Raw genomic sequence first — 21,431 nt, forward strand, 5'->3', positions numbered from 1 at the left:
TTGTTGCAAAAGGTACTATTTCATCTTTTCTTATGGCAGAATATTATTCCATCATGTATATATGCCACAACTTCTTTATCCAATCATTCATTAAAGGATACTTTGGTTGTTTCCATGTCTTGGCCACCATGAATAAAGCTGCAATGAACATTGGAGCACATATATCTTTACGGATAAATGTTTTCAGATTTTTTGGGTAGATATTCAGGAGACGGATTGCTGGGACATATGGTAGTGTGGAGGTTCCTCAAAAAATTAAGAATAGAATTATCACATGTGAAATTATTTTAATCCCATAGTGAACTTGTGATAAATAAATGGCTGGCAAAGACAGAATCAGTCTCTGAGTGTAACTTTGTCACCTTCCCACAAAACAACAACAACAAAAACAATGTTCTTGACATGCAGCAAATGTTATGGCTTGAATTGGGCTTGGGACCTCAGGGGCTACAACTCAGAACCAAAGGGTTGGGATCACTATCCCAGAGGGCCTAGAAGACAGATCACTGAGGCAGAGAGGATTATTTTTGAGCCTTAATATCCAATGAAATTTGCTCAGCTAAGTTTTGGACTTAAGAAAAATGACTCCTTTTTTTCCTCCATTTCTCTCTTTTGAAATGTGAATTATGAATCTATCCTATGCCTGCCCCATCACTGTATTTTGGAAGCAGATAACATACCCAGTTACATGTAATCAAAGCTGAAGAGAAATTTTGCCTCTGATGAATCATACTGCCAGTCTCACCCACTCTTGATTTACATTAGATTTGGGATTTAGAGTTGATGCTGGAATGGTTTAAGACATTTGGACTTTTGCAACAAACAAAGTCCTGGACTGGATGGCTTCACATGTAAATTCTAGCAAACATTCTAATAAGAATTAACAGCTTTTCCTTGTCAAGTTGTCATAGTAGGTAAATGATGTGCTTGTCTCCTCTCACGACCAAATCAAAATTACAACTAAACTACAAAACAATCATCAGTGAGAATCACCTGAAGTCTGGCTGAACAGAAGTCCTACAACTAAGAACATACAGATGAAGCCACCTTGAGAATGGAATGACAGGCAGAGATGCAGAATGGGGGGCAGAGGGTCCCACAACTGTGTGTAATCCTTAAAAATGGGGAAAATATCTTGGCTGAGGAGGTGCCCCCAGAGGAAGTATGGGACCCAATCCCACACCAGGATTCCCAGCCCAGGGTACTAGTGCTACGGAGAGAAGTGCCCACAATTTCTTGCTGTGAAAACCAGTAAAGATTGTGACTGGGCGAGACAGAGAGTGAGTAGAGTCACAGGTGATCCTCTTAATGGACCCACACAAGGAGTTACTAGCTAACAGACTCACTTGCCCTGAGCTTCAGCTCAGGGGCAGCATCTTGGAAAGTACTAGGGACATACGAGGAGGATGCAAATTGTCTGACTTCAGGGCAAGGGCTGGGGAAGCAGCTTTCCTCAGAAAGAAGTGCTGGCAGAATCCATTGTTTCTTTATTGAGCTCTTCCCCCTCCTGGAGTTAAGACACAGGTGGCCACTATAACTTAGTCTCCATTAACCTAGCTAATACCATTCATCTGCCCCACCCTGGAATTTCCCTAAGACCCTGCCCCAGACAAATTTCAAGCACACCCAAGCCAATTCTAGTGCTTTTCTGTACACACAACTTGTCTTAGCTCATACTGCAAAGTTTCCCAAAATCTCTCAAAGGTTCACAAAACCCTAACTAGGAGCATCTGGCTTCAGTGTTTCCTGTACCTCTTTCTGAGAAACCCCAAACCCAGCACTTGCAGCAGCTGTCCTCAGGTCACGACTTGGCCTCTTGAGGCATCTTCAACCCCAGTGCAGGTGGCAGCAATCTAATGATCACTTTGTGGCTCATGCCAGGTGTCCCTGGACAGGTGACAGGATGCAGTTGAAGTTGGCTTGCTGTGGGGCCCCTCCCAGGAAGTCCCCAAGCCTGGCACACCCTGTGGCCAGCTTATGACCAATGCAGAGCATCACATGGATGACTCCAAGGATGACAAATCCAAAGGGCAGAATGGGCAGGCATGAGACCCCTTCTAAAGTGAATCCTTCTCCAGAGAGTCAGACCTGGTATAACATTGTAGTTACCAATCAGGCTGATGGTCAATCCCTCTATTAACATGCAAACAGCAACCAAGGCTCAACTACAACAGCAGAGCACATACAATTGAAATAAGAGACACACCTGGAATACTTAGCTTTTATGAAAGAGCTACATTAGTACCAGTTTTTGTTAACTGAAAGAAATCCGAAGAGGAATTTTTATTTTATGTAAAAGCTTTTACTGTATAAATGTAGGTCTTTCATAAAAAACAAAGTGGCATAATACAAACTTTTGGACAGTGTGGGATACTCTTCACTTTATGCCATTTTGATTTATAAAAGTTTTCATGGGAATGCTCTATTTTAAGATAGCAGGTTCTCCAATAACATTGCTTTGTTCAACATCTTTTCATTATAATGTTGATGAGATGCCATAGAAACTTAACTCTTGTTTATGTCAATTAGCCTATGGTAAAATTGGTTTAATTAAACACCGTTTCACTTAAAGTTGCAGAACTTACTGACAAAGTTAAATGAGGACTTACTGTATTTAGACTTACAAACAAATGGCAAAGATCATACAGTTTCCATATATAATATACCCAATTCCCTTGTTATTAACATTTTTACATTAGTTTAATGTATATATTTTTTACAATTGATAAGCCTAGACTGATACATTATTATTAACCAAATCACATTTTATTCAGATTTCTTTAGTTTTAGCTATGTGTCTTTTTTTCTGTTTGAGATTCCATTCTGGATATTATACATTTACTTATCATGTTTTCTTAGACACCTTTTGGCTATGATAGTTTCTCAGACTTTGCTTATTTTTGAATACCTTGATAATTTTGAGGAGTACTGGCCAGATATTTTGTAGAATATCTGTTATTTGGGACACTTCTTATTTCCATTCTCATTTTTAGTATGGTGGGCTGAATAATGGCCCCAAAGATATCCATGTCCTAGTCCTTAGAACCTGTGAAGCACCCTTATATTTCAAAAATAAATTTGCAAATGTGATTAAGTTAAGAATTTTGAGATAGGGAGATTATGTTCCTTGTTGGGGTGTGCTCTAAATATAATCACAATTACCCTTATAAGAGGGAGATAGAGGGAGAGTTGACTACAGAAGAGAAGGCAATGTAATGACAGAAACAGAGGCTAAGGAATGTTGGCAGCCACAAGTAGCTTGGAAAGGAAAGAATCACATTCCCCCCTGTAGCTGCCAGAAAGAACCAAATCTGTTGAAAACCTTGACTTTAGTCCCATGAGACGCATTTTGAATTGGTGGCTCTCATACCTGAAAGAGAATATACTTCTCTTGTTTTACACCACTAAGTTTATGGTAATTTTTTTTTACTGTACCAAAAGGAAACTAGTACACATACAGTTAGATGAGGGTTATGCATTCTGTGAGGAAGACTACAGAGATAAAGGGCTAGAACAGTTCTTATTGGCATTTTATGCCTCACGGTCTACAAGAGGAACATGTCTAGATTCAGCCTGTCTCTCTGCATTGCTGAGTAGTCCTATATCCACTTGTGCCATGGACCCAGGTGGCCACCATAAGTAAGAAGATCAAGATATCTTGATCTTGTAAATTTCAATTACCTTTTGAATCTAAAAGAGGATTATTATGATGAGCATTGACATGTCCTCCGTTAATGAACTTCTGAAATTCTCATAGTGATTTCCAGAAGGCCATACTGTGACGGGCCAGCCGCCACAAATCGAACAGTACCCGAATGGGGGAGTGGGAATGAAAAAAGACACTCACACAAATGATGATGCGGCCGGTCTTCAGTGATCCTGAAGCACCGAGTTTACTATTCTTCACCAATTTATACCGTCTGTGTACATGCAGCTTAACAATCATGAGTATGCATTATCTCATTAAGAGTAAATTTATGACTTTTACATACAAACTACAAAATCCTTGAAACTTTCCCAAAGTCATTATCTCATGACAAAGCCCACCAATTATCCTGCTAGTCTTCAGTCCTCAGTGTCCGAGAACCGGTCACTCCCACCTCATTCCTCAGCAGCTTGCAAGCACCCTCCAGGTGCAGGCAGAGATAATGCCTTAGAAGCTGAAACAAGTTAATCATAAACTGAGTCAGTCTGCAAGGCTTTAGAATAATAAGAAATCATGGCTCCCCACACCATACCTCATATAAGCATACTTTTTACAGGCTAGTTTTCCATTGCCATCTGCTTGATCATATTGATGTCGGTAGAGCAAATTCCCTGGACTGGTGACTCAAGCCTTGGGCCAAGAAGGTTCTTGGCTTCACATAAGAAATAATTCAAACATGAGCCAGTATAGAGTTTAAAGTGAAAGTAATTTTACTTAGCAGAGAGTAAATAAGGAAAGGCCAGCCCTCAGATGGAATGACAGTCTCTAATCGCCAGTGGAACAGGGTCCTCTTCCACCCATCAGGGTAGGATTTATATGTGTTTCTTGTTTCTGTGGAAATTTTTTGGTATGAGGACTAAAAGAAAAGAACAATGGTAAGTTTATCTTTAACTTCTGCATGGTACAAGAAGAATAGGGACAGGTTTATTTTTAACTTTTGTAGGGCACAGCTTGTGGCTGGTTTGTAAATGTTTAATTACAGGAATGGCCATTAAATGGAATCTCTTTTCTTAATAGGCTTTGGATGATCTGTTCTGTGTGACTGATTAATGTCTGCCTGAGTTCTGTGCCTGGTAGCACATCAGGCTTGGAATCCAACCTCTTAGTTCCTTCTTTTGTAAAAATAGTCCTCATGTTCCTTCCCTATATTAATATAGCTGGGCTGTTGTCAACTGCCCATGAGTCAGTACAATCCAAAACATCATAGCAAACAGCAAGCAACTCAGCCCATTGAGCTGATTTGGTTTTATCTTCTTTGATAACAGTGGTGGCCTTTCAAACCAGATTGTTGTTCATTCATCTTGGAACTGCCATCCATAGACCAAACAGTTCTTTTTTGGTCGGTTGTGAGCTTTTTATAGGGCCCTGTCCAAGTGCCAATAGAATCTGGTAGATCCTCACAGGGAAAAAGTCTACTTGCTTAATACACTGAGTAACCCCCTGCATTCCCTCAGTATCGTATTCTTGTACAAATCATTTCCATTTTATTATGAAACTTTTCTAGGTATTGTCCTCTCCATCAGAGGACATTTCTGCTATCATGCATGACGTTAGTGGTATTTTCAGTTTCAAAATTATTTATGTCCTTTGATCATAAGGGCAATTTCAATGACTGTTAGATAACAAGCTAGTAATTGTCCCTCAAATGGAAAATTTCTAGTCCAAAGTTCTAGTAGTCATTGCTGGGAAGCACTCTCAGGCTTTTGCCATAAGCCCCAGTCTAGAGTCCATGGATGGCTATTGTACAGATAATTTGTCCATACCAGCACTCTAGGTTCTATTCTATACTGTGTGGGCTCACACAACCTTATTCATTCCTATTTAGCCTATTCAAGTACTATTGTTTGAAGGGCAGATTTTCAAGTCTTCTGTTTTGAAATGTGAGGTAGGGAAAATGTTCCCCAGTCACATACAATATCCTTCCCCATAATACATATTATACGTAGGTGAAAAAGACACAACCACTTCACATAAAGCTTATTCAGACATACCAGTTTTTGTTCAAACCTTTACTTTAATCCCATCAACCTTTATATTTGTAACTGTAGCCTCCATTTGTACTTCATCAACAGGTTTTTGTTCTATAGTTCTAGGGAGAGTATGTGTTCCCCAGTCAGGCACAATATTCATTCCCATAAAACATTCAGGTAAAGTAGATATGATACATTCACATAAAGCCTGTTTAAACATTCCAATTTTCATCCAAACTTCCACCTTAATTTTATAAACATTTCCATTTCCATATTCTCTCAATCTAATTGTAGCCTGTTTTAGGACTTATACAACAGATTTCAGTACCACAGTGCATGAGGCTCCATGTCACAGAGTCTCAGAAACATTGGTTCTCCACCCATTGATAATTTTACATATTCATGTGCAGGAGGCTTTGGAACCCCAGAAGTGGTCAGTCCAAGGGACCTTTTGTTAATCTGCCTGACTATTGCTTCAGGCAATTCAAGGATGTGTCCCCATTATAATTTTGCCTTCCAGCTTTTTAAATTCCTCCAAACTGGAGTAAATAAAGCATATTTATTTGGGGTCTTTTAATGTTGTTTGCTAACAGGAAGTCCCATTGGTTTGCAAAATCTATATAATGCTATGTTAAGCCCTTTTATTGAACTATATCAATGTCCATTTTATTCATACAATTTCTTAACAACCTTTTAAAGATTTCCACCCTGCTGGAATGAGTCCCTTGACACTCTCCTCTGCTTCTACTCATTTGTTTGTTAATTAGTCTAATGCTTTTATTAGCATCTGTAAGACCCATAAGGGAAAGCTGAGTCAGAAAATCTTATGAGATTCTGGGGTTATTGTTTGATTTTGCAGCAGTAATTTTCATGAGATGCCCATGCAAGAAGAGCCCCCTTAATCACAGTATTTATCATAACCTGGGTAAAGGGTGCATTCGGTGGGTGACTGTCCCTGTCACCATAAAGCTAGTTCTAAATGGCTCGCATAGACAACATATCAACTGCTTCATCTGAGGTGTTCCACTTGGCATTGATAAAGACAATCAGATAGCCCCCTTCTCAGAGTAAACAGATTTTACAGTGGTTTTCATCCAGTCCACCAAGCTGGCTGTTACCTCAGGAATTACCTGCTATATTAGGTTGCTACAGCTGCCATAACAAAATACCACAGCCTGGGTGGCTTAAACAACAGAAATTTATTATATCACATACCTAGAGGCTAGAAGTCCAAGATCAAGGTACCAGTAGGGTTTGGTTTCTTCTGAGGTCTCTCTCCTTGGCTTACAGCTAGATGCCTTCTTGCTGTGTCCTCACATATTCTTTCCTCTTTGTGTGCACACCCCTGATGTCTCTCTGTGTATCCAAATTTCAGCTTCTTATAGGGAAAGAACACCAGGAAGATTGAATTAGAGCTGACCCATATGATCTGATTTAACCTTTATTACCTCTTTAAAGCTCCTATCTCCAAATAAAGTTCATTCTGAAGTACGAGGAGTTAGGGTTTCAACATATGAATTTGAGGGTAACACAATTTAGCACATTAAACTATGCCTTCTGGAGCCCCCAAAATCCATGTCCTTCTCACATACAAACTACATTCACCCTTACCCCAAAACCCCAAATGTCCTTTTCAATTAAAGGTGACATTCAGTATTATTTTATGTTAGTTTCAAGTGAAAAGCATAGTGGTTAGATGTTTATATAATTTATCAAGTGGTCCCCCCAGTTAGTCTAGTACCCACCTCCCACTATGCTTAGTTATTACAGTATTACTCACTATATTTCCTATGCTGTACTTTACATCACCGTGACTATTTTATTACTACCAATTTGTATTTCTTAATCCCTTCACCTTTTTCACTCACCCTGCCAATCCCTGCCATCTATTTGTTCTCTGTATCTATAAATTGCTTCTGTTTTGTTTGTTCATTTATTTTCTTCTTTAGATTCCACATATAAGTGAGATCATATGGTCTTTGTCTTTCTCTGACTTATTTCACTTGGCGTAATGCCCTCTAGATCTATCTATGCTGCCACAAATATTAAGATTTCATTTTTTATCTGGCCAAGGAATAGTCCATTGTACCACTTCTTCTTTATCAAATTGTCTATTGATGGGCACTTAATTTGCTTCTATATCTTGGCTATTATAAATAATGGTGCGTTGAACATAGGAGTGCATATAACTTTCCAAATTAGTATTTTGGATTACTTCAGAGAAATACCCAGAAGTGGAATTACTGGGTCATAATGTAGTTCTATTTTAAATTTTTTGAGGAACCTCGAAAATGTTATCCATCATGGCTACACCAATTTGCAATGCCTCCAACAGTGCAAGATGGTAACCTTTCTCTATATCATCACCAATGCTTATTGATTGATTGATGATGGCCATTATGACAGGTGAGTGGTGATATCTCACTGTGGTTTTAATTTGATTTTCTCTTATGATTAGTGACATTGAACATTTTTTTCATATGTCTATTGGCCATGTGTTTGTCCTCTTTGGAAAAGTATCTATTTCAGTCTTCTGCCCATTCATTTAATTGGATTTGTGTGTGTGTGTGTGTAGAGTTGTATGCATCCTTTATAAATTTTGAATATCAACCCCTTACCAGAAGTATCATTGGTAAATATCTTCTCCAATTCAGTGGGTTGTCTTTTTGTTTTTTTGATGGTTTCCTTTGCTGTGCAAAATATATTTAGTTTGATGTGGTCCCCTCTGTTTATTTATTTATGCTTTTGTTTCCCTTGGCTGAGGAGCTATATTTCAAAAAATATTACTAAGAGCAATGTCAGGGATTTTACTGCCTGTGTTTTCTTCTTGGAGTTTTATGGTTTGGGGTATTACACGTAAGTCTTTAATCCATTTTGAGTTAATTCTTGTATATGGTATAAGAAGGTGATCCAGTTTCTTTTTTTTCTTTTTTGCATGTATCTATCCAGTTTTCCCAGAACCATTTATTGAAGAGACTATCTTTACCCCACTGTGTGTTCTTGCCTCCTTTGTCATAGATTAAATGACCATATAGGTGTGGGTTGTCCCTGAGGTTGCTTAGTCTACATTTTTCTTTATTCTTTTGTTGTTGTTGGGTGTTTTCTGCTAACTTTTCTTCTAAATTGCTGATTCAATTCTCTGCTTCATCTAATCTGCTGTTGATACCTTCTAGTGTATTCTTCACTTTAGTTATTGTGTTCTTTATTTCTGACTGGTTCTTTTTTTATGGTTTCTATGTCCTTTTTTATGCTTACTACCTCTTTTTTGAAGTTCTCTCTGAGTTCCTTAGGTATTTTTATAACCAGCATTTATATCTCTGTCTCTGGTTGGTTGGTTGCCTCCATTTCATTTAGCTCTTATTGTGGAGTTTTCTCCAGTTTTTTTTTTTTTTACTTAGGATATGTTTGTTTCCTCATTTTGTATGCCTCTGTATGTTCATTTCTATGTATTAGGTATATCTCCTATGTCTCTCAGGCTTTGCTCGGTGGCTTTATATAGTAGCTGTCCTGTGTGACCCAGTAGTGCAGTCTCCCTGATCACCTTTGTGGTGTGCTCCAGGGGTGTCCCTGTGTGGATTGTATGTGCCCTCCTGTTGTTGTTGAGCCTTGATTTCTTTTGGCATGTCAGTGAGTGGGATTGACTCTCAGAGGGACTGTCTGTGAGGAGTGGCCATGCCCACAACATATGACTTTCTGAGTGTGGGATGACCCTTCACAGGGGGATTTTTCCCAGTGGGCTCCTGTACTTGTTTAGACCACCCTTTGTGTTTGGTGCATATGAGGCTAATTGGGTGACTGCTCTGTTGTGGTCTGAAGCTGGCCTCAGGGTGTGTTTTATCTGATGCCTCTTGGGAGGGGCTCCCCTGCCAACCATGTTCAGCTGTCATTTGTGACTTGCCCTGGGCTTCCTGGTATGAACTACAAAAGTATATGTGGTTGATTGCTGCCTGTGCTGGACCATTAATTGATTTGTGGTGGCCACACTGAGACCAGAGGCTGGCTACCACCAGTATCAGGCTTGGAGCAATTTAGCAAAAGACCCAGGACACCCATAAGTCTATTGCCACCTACGAGCTGTGCATAAAGCTCAGCTGCTGAAAAAGCCCCTTTATGTGCCCAGGGCTGGGCTGGTTGCTCCAATGCTGATAGTGACTCAGGTTGTGCTGTGCAAGTTTGGCAGGGCATAACTTCAGGGAATTACTGGGGTCGGTTGGGTGGTGTTCACAAGGTTAATGCAGATAAACTTCTTAGGCCAGTGCCAAGCCTTTGTCCACTCCATAAAATGCCCAGAGAACATAGAAGCCAGCCACCACTCCCCTAGGGCTGGCAGATCCTGGAGAGGTTTCTCAGGAAGGCAAACCACAAGTTTGGGCTATTTGCCTGTTACCAAAATTGTCGTAGGTGGTTGCACAAGTGTGTGTGGATTGTTGGCTGTTGGAAGAACCTCCTGAAGTGTGTGTGGTGGGGCTGGTTGCCCAGGTACACTAGAGTGCCTCAGGTGATGTTGTGCAAGTTGGGCAGGACAGGGTCCCTGGATATCACTGGGGTGGGGCATGTGGAATTCACCAGGCCAATGCACATTCAGATTTGGCCATGTGGGGGAGGGCTCAACACAGGAAAGGTGGAACCTCCCTGTAGGCTACGTGTGAGGCAGGCTCCACACATAAATAATGGAGGCTGTCCCTCTAGCCCTCACACTGAAGCCATACAACTCAGTCTTACCTGTATGTCTCTGGCACCTCTAGGGTTGCTGCCCCTCTGCCAAAGCCCAGGGTGAGTGTCTGCAAGTGAGTGAGTATGTGTGTAGACCCTGTAAGAGGACATCTGGGTGTCGAGTTGCCTCCATCTCACCTGGATGGGCAGAATCCTCACTGATTTGCACAGACAGTTTTTGTGAGGACTCCTCTTCCCAGAACTGGACCCCTGGGCTAGGAACTCTGGTGTGGGGCTATGACCCCTCACTCCTCATGGGGGACCTCCATCACCAAGATGTTTCTCCTGATGCTCAGCCACTATCCGTGTGTGTGGGGTCAGTTCTTTTCGCATCTCTACCCATCCTACCAGTCTCAATGTTATTATTTATTTATTCTTAGTTATAGGACTTCTGTTCACCTAATCTTCAGATGGTTCTTGAGATTGAGTGTTCTATAATTTACATGTAATTTTAATGTGGTCATAGGTGTCAGCAGGCACAGCATTTACCTATTGGGCCATCTTAGAATCTGGAAGTATTCATTGTATTTTGAATTCTTTATCTTTACTGATATTTTAATCTTTTCTTGATCTATCTTTATTATCACAGTTACACTTATATTCATGTATTTTAATCCAATTTCTTCTTAAAGAGACACAGAATTTTATTTCAGAATGTTCTAAAATAGTGGTTCTCAAATGTTAGTGTGCACTAGTATCAACCGGAGATCTTGATAAATCACAGATCCTTACTCCAAGAGTTTCCTATTCTGTAGTTCTGGGGTGAGGCCCACAAATTTTCATTTCTATCAAATCCCCAGGTGAAGCTGATGCTGCTGGTCCAGAACCACACTTTGAGAACCACTGCCTCCAGACTGGATCTTCATCCTGGGTGCTTATTAAAATCAACTTGGGGATCTAAAAAAGCAAAGCACCAGTGCTTGTGTTCCACATATGACCAGAAAATTTAAGGGTAGGACCCAGACTCCAGTGTTTTTTAAGATTCTCCAGGTTAATTCATTGTGTAGCAAGAGTTGAGAACCACTAATCTGAAGTATGTTTGAATCAATCTAGCTTCATAATGTGTGATAAGTAATTCATCAAAAAGTAGTTTCTTTACACTTGATTACCTCTGATTTAACTAGAAATATCCCCTAACTAGGCCTCTCATGTCCGCATTCTAATTTCTGATAGTTTTCAGTTACACAGACTTACTGAATGACCATCACATATAAAACAATACACCAGCATGCTTTGTTTATACTTGTTTTTGCATTACTATTTCACATAGATATTTATCCTTATTTCAATTAATTCATTGTCATCTCAATAATAATCAACACAATAGTGATAGTGTTAATTATGTATCAGGTACTGTTTTAAGTCCTTTACATATATTATCTCATTTATTCTCTATAACAAACCTATGAGGTAGACATTATTATCTCTCTTATACATATGAAGAAAGTCAAGCAAAGAAAGTTTGAATAAATATGTCAAAGTCATCATACCCTTATAACAAGTAGCTGGGGTATGAATTTAAATATGCAAACTGGTTTGAGCTACTAAAAATCAGAAATTAAATAATCTGTAAAATTAGAATCAGTGGAAAAAATATTGTTTATCAAAAAATAGATTTGCACCTTTGCTTAAAATTTATATCTCTCATTGTTTGTTTTAGTATCAATGCTTAGGGGGATATATGTTTTTTTTGTTTTTTTTTTAATTTCCAGTTTCTTCTAGAGGAAAAGGGAAATCTTCTGCAGTCATAACCTACATAAACCGTGTTCTTTGATTCTGTATATTTGAAGTGGTAACATAAGATTTATTTGCAGTTATCTGCATAAGTCAATGGAGTACTATCATATATTCTTATACGGTAAGTTATAAAATTTATTGTATGACAACTTATTGTATACATAGAACACATGTTATGTAAGAAATATTTTAACAAAAATTTTTGGTTCGTATAAAATGTCCATAGTATTGTTAATCAGTACCTGTTTTAGTAAGCTTTGAATGCTATAATAGAATACCATCAACTGGGTGGCTTAAACAATAGAAATTTATGGTCTCATACTGTAGTTCTGGAGGTTAGAAGTCTAAGATCAATATGCTGGCAAATTCAGTTTCTGGTTAGAGCTCTATTCCTGGATTTCAGAAGGTTACCTTCATGCTGTGTCCTCACATGGTCTTTCTTTCTTTCTTTCTTCCTTTCATTAAAGTTTATTGGTGTGGCAATGATTAGTAAAATAACATAGGTTTCAAATGTACAATTTTGTAATACATCCCCTATATATCACATTGCTCACATGGTCTTTCCTCTGTTGTGGTTGTAGAGAGCTCTGGTGTTTTTTTTTTCCTTTTCTTATAAGGACAACAGCCCTAACGAGTTAAGCCCCATCCTTATGATCTCATTTAACATTAATTACTTTTTTAAAGAATCTTTCTCCAATTCAATTACACTGGAGATTAAGGCTTCAAGATATGAATTTGGAGGAGACACACTCCAGTGCATAATAGTACCTGAAACTATTATATTGCAAAACCATAATATTGCAAACATTGGAAGACTACATTTTTTTTTCTTTTAAACTAAAGTTTATTGGGGTGACAATTGTTAGTAAAGTTATGTAGGATTCAGGTGTAAAATTCTGTAATAATTATCTATAACTCACATTGTGTGTTCACCACCCAGATTCAGTTCTCTTTCTGTCACCATATGTTACACCCCATTTACCCTCTTCTAGAGCCCCCTGCCCTCCTGACCCTCTGATAACCACTAAACTATTGTCTGTGACTATGAGTTTTGTTCCTTTATTTGATTGTCTTTTTCTTTTGTTGTTCTCAGCTTTCTATACCACATATCAGTGAAATCATATGGTTCTCTATTTTTTCTGTCTGACTCATTTCGCTTAACATTATATTCTCAAGATCCATCCATGTTGTCACAAATGGTCCTATTTCATCTTTTCTTACTGATGAATAGTATTCCATTGTGTATATATACCACAAATTCTTTACCCATCATCTATTAAAAGACATTTTGGTTGTTTCCATGTCTTGGCCACCATAAATAAAGCCACAATGAATATTCTGTTTATTTTCTGTTCTTTTGATCCCATACTGCTACTTTTCTGCTTCTAGCATTATGCAGGTGAGGGCGGAGTGAACTCTGGTAGGGTAGGAAAGGGGTAGCTAGGTTCAGTACCTAAAGTTTCTGTTCTCTGCTCGGCAGTGAGGGCTTAAACCACCGTTTTCTGCCTTTTTCCCTCAGTCTTTGCTCTGATGTCTCTGCCATGAGCATTGGGTTCAGCTGTGTGCTCTTCCCTCAGCCCTGTGGGCCATAAGCATAGCCCTAGCAGTCTGAGTTCTTCCCTTTCCCACAGTTGCATTAGTTTTGGAATGCAGCATGCTCGGAGTACTGAGCTAGGTCTGTGTCCTGCGCCTGCACAGCCCTGTCTCAATACTTCTCCCTTCTCGCCTCCCCCACTTTTGCAATTTATCCACTTTTATATGACTTCAGTAGTGTACCTCTTAGTCTTGCCTGTCTGTTGCACAGAGAGTCCTTTGTGGAATCATAGTTTGTTGTAAATTATGAGGAAGATTTCAAGAGGCTCACCTCACATCACCATTATTGTGACGCCATCTCCTTAATTTTTCAGAAGTTTGCATTCCAAAGACCTGAGAATAAAATGGAGCAAGTGATCATTTTAACGTAATAAATAGCTCCTGATATGATTAAATTTATCTTCAGATCCAAATACTAACTTTTAAAATAAAGTTTACATTATGAACTCAAAATCAATTTATAATAACACGTGTAGAATACAGTGAAATGTAAGGGTTTATTTAATTTTGAGTTACGTTTGGCTGCTTTACACATTTGTATAGAATATTCAGACAGAATGACTATTTGAGAACAGTTAAAATGCAATTGTAGACAAAATAAATAAATCAAAAATCTTCTATAGTTCTTTGTTGTCAGATTATATAACATGGTTTTAGTTCAGCGTTTGATGTGTTGTTAATTTTAAGGATATTAAGTGTGTTGAAGAAATAAATGATAAAATAAAGGTTAGTCTTTTAAAATAATGTTATCAATTATGGGCATTTAAGAATACTGAATTCCATATACATTTACATACATCAGAAGAGACAGAAATGTTGAGTTTATAGGTATTGTTAAATACCTATTAAAATATAAATAATAGGTTATAGTCGTTATGGAAGTGATATAGTTGTTTATTGATAGAAATAATAATCTTAGAAGATCATGTATAGATTGACAACATGCAATAAATCAATTGAAATAATTCCATTTCAAGCGATTTATTCACTGAATTAACCTCTGCCATGTTTGTATTTAAGAAGGTAAATGTAGAGAGAGGTGATGTATTAGTCATGATTAATGCTCTGAAATTCAAATGAAATCTTCCCGTTCTGCTCTGAAATTTAAGTAGACACATTTTAATTCCTCTCATCCCATTCTCAAATTTTCCCATCAAATTCCTAAAAGAATATAGAGTATGTAGAAAGAGTATCTGCAGTCTATCTGTTACCAATGACGTTCACATGCCAGTCATGTCTGAGTCAAGAGAGGCTGTATTGAAATGGTCTCCCTAAAAAGACAAGTGCCCATCTGACACCCTACAAATTCTTTACAACACTTTGGGAGGGGTGTAAATATCTAACTATTACATTGCTTTGTGCACCTGAAACTAATATGAGAGAGAGAGAGAGAGAGAGGCTCGATTGAGAGAAAGGTGTGCCAAAATGTGTTTTACTCAATGTATAGGATAAGACTCATTCTGCTTGCACACTTACATACTTGGGAAATAATTGGAAGAGGACTCTTAGCTCACAGAGACTGGATTTAGAAGCAATCAAGAGATGGTGGGCCAATCTTGATCATGTCAGCCCTTCTGGGAAACAGGCAAAGTGCACAGGCAATGAAGAGAAACTGTCCTGCAGCTCTATAACCCTGGTGCCAACTCTGTTATATAAAAGTGGAGTACAGCATTAGGAATAGAAGCAATGGAGATGTAATGGCTGTATGAGATGTCAGAGGGGTAGTAGATGGAGGGAGGGGGGTTATCACTGTGTGAGGGATATAAATGATAAATATTTATCTATTACATTGTTTTGTACACCTGAAACTAATTTTTTTTTAAATGTTAAAAAATAAAGAAATGAAAGTAGAGGCACTGCAAGTTAGTAAGATGCCCCAAGTCTGGCTGACCTTTTGTTGTCCTAAAATATGCAAACAGATAGCTACAAAGACTATAAGCTCATTTTATCTCTAGCTGTGTATTTTACCTAATCCCCATAGGTTTCTGACTTCTAATATTCTAAGGAAATCAGTGTTTTTGGGATTTCATTTTGCATGCAAATAAAAACAAAGCCAACTGTAGTGTGTGTGTGTGTGTGTGTGTGTGTGTGTCTCAAAAGATGAATCCCAAACTGTAAAAGTTCACATCTATGTATAGGGGAATGGAGTACAAGGGGCATGGTAGGATATCAACTTTTTATATCTCCTTTTTATATTCCTATATTACACACATTTTTAATCATCTTTTAAAAAGGAAAATAAAAATAAACAAATTAAATATAAATGAAAGTTCCTATACATTTAGAATAGAGAAAATCTCTTTAAACATAATGTCAAGTGTAATGGTAGCATTGGTGTTTACCATTTGAATATCTCAACATCAAAAGATAACATAAATAGAGAGAAAAGAAAAGGAAAATAATTTTGAAAAATTGAAAGGCCAATAGAAAATTTAGAAAAATTTCCCTACAAAATGACTAAGGGATATTTTCCTTAATATATACAGTGTTCTTACAAATCATTAAATCAATGAACACCTCAAAGTAGACTATAAGCTTTGAGGTGTAGGTCTTTGTTTTAGTTATAGCACATAGTACATACTTAAAAAGTATTTTCTATAAACATTTTTTTTAAGTTTATCGGGGTGACAATGGTTAGTAAAGTTACATAGGTTTCAGATGTACAATTCTGTAATACATCATCTATATATCACGCAGACCAAGAATCATATCATCTCTGAAGTCTTTCCTATTACCCTCTCCATGTTATCTTTAGGGCCATCAGGTCACCTTATATGTTATCTTGTCATTGAGTTATTTTGTTGTGTTATAATTTGATGGTATGATTGTCTTCCCAACTGGATTTAATTCTCGAAGGTAAGCATATTTTTTTCTTCATTTTTAAGTTGCAGTCCAATTGACATATAGAATTATATTAGTTTTAGGTGTACAATGTGATGACTCAATATTTGTATATATTGTGAAATGATCAGAAAATTAATTATTTATAGAAGTACTTCTAATACCTAAGAACTTCAAGATTATGGTAGGTGCTCAATATTTATTGTATTGAATGAAGCATACAAAAACTAAATGGAAAATTTAATATTCATTTCCAAAAAAAGAAATTAATTTTAATTATCATAGCATGCTAGTTTATTTTAAAAATTATATTTTCTCTTCCTTAAATTCTATTAGTCTTTACTCAAAGTTAAGGTTTTAAAATTTAATTTTATATTTACTACTAAATTTTGCAAACTATATTCAATAGTATGTTAGATTAATCGTACCACATCTTCTATTTTCACTATACTCAAGAGACATTGATCTTACCCTAGAAAGTGTTCTCTGGCTTAACTAGAGTTAGAGTGGCAACAGTGGCAGTATTGGCAAGTTTTATTTTTGTGTTGATTTGCCATGTATATCTGGGACTATTTATTACAAAGTAACATGAGGAAGTTCCCAGTAAAACTTTTTAAAGTCTTAGGAAAAAATGTCAATAGGGTTTTCCTATAAATAATCAATAATACTATGAGGGATAGCTCTTTGAGTTATCACACATGTGAGGATCCTGATTTGTGGTCCCTTTATTACAACAGTAAACTTTTTTCATAGTCTTAGTCTGTACTCCTAACCTCAATCTTTTAATGTCTTTTATTTTACTAGAAAAATGTGAAAAGATCAGTCCTTCTTTGATCCTGAAAAAGAAAAAAAAAAAAAAAAGAAAATACACATATACTGAATGAAGAGGAATCTTATCTCATTTTCTACAGAGGATAATGAATGTTTACTGTGAAACAAACATTGTTTAATATTTTACATAATTTTAAGTATAAAATACCTATTAAAGTAGGTTATAGATAGTAAAGAACAAATTAGACACAAAGCTCTGTGATATCTTATTTTTCTGGTTACTCCTTAGACCTTGGGTTCTTATATGATTCAGTTGTGGTTTTTCTTTCACATTTCAGATTAAAGTAGTGTCATGTAGGGTGTCATGCGGGGTCTCAGCTCCCACTCCCCACATAAGAACACAGGATATGGTGAGGCCAAAAAGGAACACCCACAGAGCCATAAACAGGGGAGTCATACCTCTATACTCTCGCTGGTGGCTGGGCGAGACACACACAGTAGGATCCACACAATCTTCAGGCCACCATTCACTTTTCTGCCTGCCAACCAACCAACCAACCAACCAATCAGTGCAGTCCCGGCAGTTACATCAGTAGCCCATTGGCTAAATGGTTACAGGTGACGGCCAACCAATCAGTTGATTGTCATTCACCACCCAAGCCAGCGTCTCCCCACGCGAGGCTGAGAGCCTGGAAACTGCTCTCTGGGACTCTGTCCCCACACTCCACCCCTCCAGGGTCTTGCCTCACAATCTATGCGACAAATGTCTTCTGCGAGGGGCCCTGTGTCAGGAACCCAGCTCATGAAAAAAAAGGTCCCAGTCCAGTTCAAGTAATGTCCCAGGGGGTGTCCCTCGATGTCCACCTACTTTCTGGGCACAGCCAGTGCTCTCAAGATACCACCAGTCTTTCTGGGCACAGCTAGATTTCCTGGGCACAGCCAGGGTTTCTCATGAACAAGAATGCAGTCTGCCCCAGTGTCAACTAGGGCCAAACTCTCTGCACATAACAGGTGACCAATGTATGAACAGTTCCACGTGGGGCCTCTGGTTCCCGCTTGCCCCCTCTGACTGGGTGCCTTGGCCCCACCCCTAATCGAGCTGAAAGGAGTTGGCCTCAAGCGGTCGCATGAAGTCCTGGAGGAACACGGGTTGTGCTTTCCCGGACTTCTCCTTTAGGCTTCGCTGGAATTGCTATTCCTGAGTCAACTGTTTCCAAATTCCCATCAAGAGTGCATTGGGTTGTCAGTCTACATTTTCTGATCAACCCTTGCTGCCACAAGATCAAGCCATACCTGCGTGCATGTTACTCTCTGAGACCCATGACCTCGCCCGCTTACTTTTGGCTTGGGCGTCCAGTTCTTAACTTCTCAGACCTCCTGTCTTAACTTCCTTTGCCGCCGGCTTTCAACATCCCCTAGGGTGTCCATGGCAATTGTAACTTCATCGATCCAACGCCTCACATAGGGCATAAGAATGGCAACAAAGAATCCAAAAGCACTTGCAGGGGCAGTATCCAAAACCAGATCTCTCATGCTGGTTGTAAAACGCTTGTCATCCAGCCCCCTCATATTAGGGTTGAACATAGCATGTCTCATACCCATTTCATGGATGATTTGTGTAAGTTCAGTATACGATTGCCATTTATTCACAGTGTGTGGTAGCTCACCAGCCTCCCCCATACTGTGCATACCGCAGCAGTGAGCCACTCCATTAGAATGTGGTTGCCCTTGTCTTTGGCCAACTTATGGCAATTCTGTAACCTGTGTCACAGGGACGGATGCACCACCATGGAGGCTAGCTTTTCCATTTCACCTGGGGAGCAGAGAATGCTGTCTGCCCCCTCATCCCATAAATGTAGTAGCCAAACTGAGATTGGCTCTCCAGGGTGCTGTTGGCACTGCCTTCCCAGCTTCTGCAACTCAGTGGAAGTATAAGGGGTATAATTTGTGAACTCAGTAACAGCTGGGTTGCCCCCGGGGCCCAAAGGTTGCTCATGCTTTACCTTTTGCTTCAAGATGGGTCGGGCTTGGGGGTTGGGAGCTACATTGTCTTCACTCGCATCGTCTGCCTCTGCCTCAGTCTCCACTGTGGGGTTCCTCCTCTAACAAGCGGACCCGAGCTTCCAACACCTCCCACAGGGACACCTGGTCCCACACCTGGGCTATTCCAGCAAGCGCTTCCTCTGAGTTATGATGCACCATAGTGAGAACCTCCTCCAAATGGCGGTCCTGAGTTTCCAGTGCCTCCCCCTGGGAATGCTGGTCTGGAGCTATTTCATTTAGCCCATCCTCCATGATATGACACAAAGCAGTGAGGAACATCCTGCCCACATGGCCAGCTGTACCCTTTGCCTCCTCCGGCAACTGCTCAGCTAGAACATGCAGGGCCCTCTCCATGCTGGCCAGAGAGCCATCCATGTCCTCCCACCCCTCCTCGGGTGTCCAACTTCTGAAAACAGTGGCTACCAGGTGCCACACACTGTGTGGGGGCCACATGTCCTCCTGCCCAGAGTCAGACGCCATTTCTACATGGACGGAATCCTGCTCACCATGCCAGACATCCGATTGGATGGAGGCCTCAGTGCAAGATGTCCGAGACCCTCAGAGCCAAAAGCAGCAGCAGATTATCAAAAGGGAGGCGATGCCTTCTGTGGCCAAGAGGGTGGTGTGACATCTGGAGGCTCGAGTCTCCCAGGAAGACAGTGCCTCCTGTTCCCAGTGCAGCTCCTCATGGGCCTTCTGAAACTGAGCTTTCATACATATAAACTGCTCCATTATCTTATGGAGAGTTTCGGCCGACACCAAATCCTGCTCACAGCACCATGTGTCATGCAGGGTGGCACGCGGGGTCTCAGCTCCCACTCCCCACATAAGAATGCAGGATATGTTGAGGCCAAAAAGGATCACCCACAGAGACATAGATAGGGGACTCATACCACTATATTCTTGCTGGTGGCCGGGTGAGACACACGCAGTAGGATCCACACGATCTGCAATCCGCCATCCACTTTTTCTGCGTGCCAACCATTCAACCAACCAACCAATGCAGTCACGGCAGTTGCATCAGCAGCCAATTAGCCAACTGACTACAGCCAACAGCCAACCACCACCTGAGCCAGCATCCCCCACCCCGCATGTGAGGCCCAGAGCCTGGAAACTGCTCTCTGGGACTCTGACCCCACTAGTAGATTTTCTATTGGTGTAACATTATCATGTTTTCAAATTTTATGTTTATTTTCTCTGCTATATTTGAAATTTTCTCACCTTTAAAAAACAAAACCTGGCTTTTATCCGGTGCATTACAGACATATTTAAACCTTATTAAGTCATTCATATAAATAGCATATTTTAGCCACTCTGGATGAGAAATTATTTGCTCACTGTCCATTTAGTGAATTAATGTATGACCTGACATGGAACTAAAAGTAAGAGATGGAAATCATATTTACCTGAAATCATTTTGGCTTTAACTCAATTTATTAAGCCTTAGAAATGTAAATTATGCATATTTATTATGTACTTAAATCAATATACCAAGATGATGGAGAAAATGCCTATTTATAATATAGTGTAACTTTCAACTAATGTTTGGATGAATTCATGGAAACTTACTCAAACATGCCTGTCAAATTGTATTTTAAATCAACACAAGTTTAATATTAAAGGGAAAGAATGGCTTGGTCAAATGTGATTTGAATTCAGCCAGAGTGAAAACTCTTGATTATTTCCTAGAGGCCATTGTTGATTGCAAAACATCCCTAACATTTCAAGCATCAAAGAAGAAAATTCAATACTAATGCCACATATTTATCTATCTTTTCTCTTGTCACACTATTGTTCCCATAAAAGTACGACTAAAATGATTTTCCTGGGAAATGTTTCATTCTGTAAAATTAGACTAATGATTATTCCAGCTCAACTCATCTTATAGAACCAACTGTGAAGTAAAAATGATGTATGAAATCACCTTAAATATTGCTCCATAATTAAAAAGTATTATTAAAGATCAATAGTATGAATAATAAATTATATTTTGAAATGGAAATAGTTCTATTTTTTTATGAAAGTAATATGTAGTCCTTGTTTAGAAAAATTAGTCA

Source organism: Rhinolophus ferrumequinum, chromosome X, assembly GCF_004115265.2.
Source record: "Rhinolophus ferrumequinum isolate MPI-CBG mRhiFer1 chromosome X, mRhiFer1_v1.p, whole genome shotgun sequence".
Classification (NCBI taxonomy): Eukaryota; Metazoa; Chordata; class Mammalia; order Chiroptera; family Rhinolophidae; genus Rhinolophus; species Rhinolophus ferrumequinum.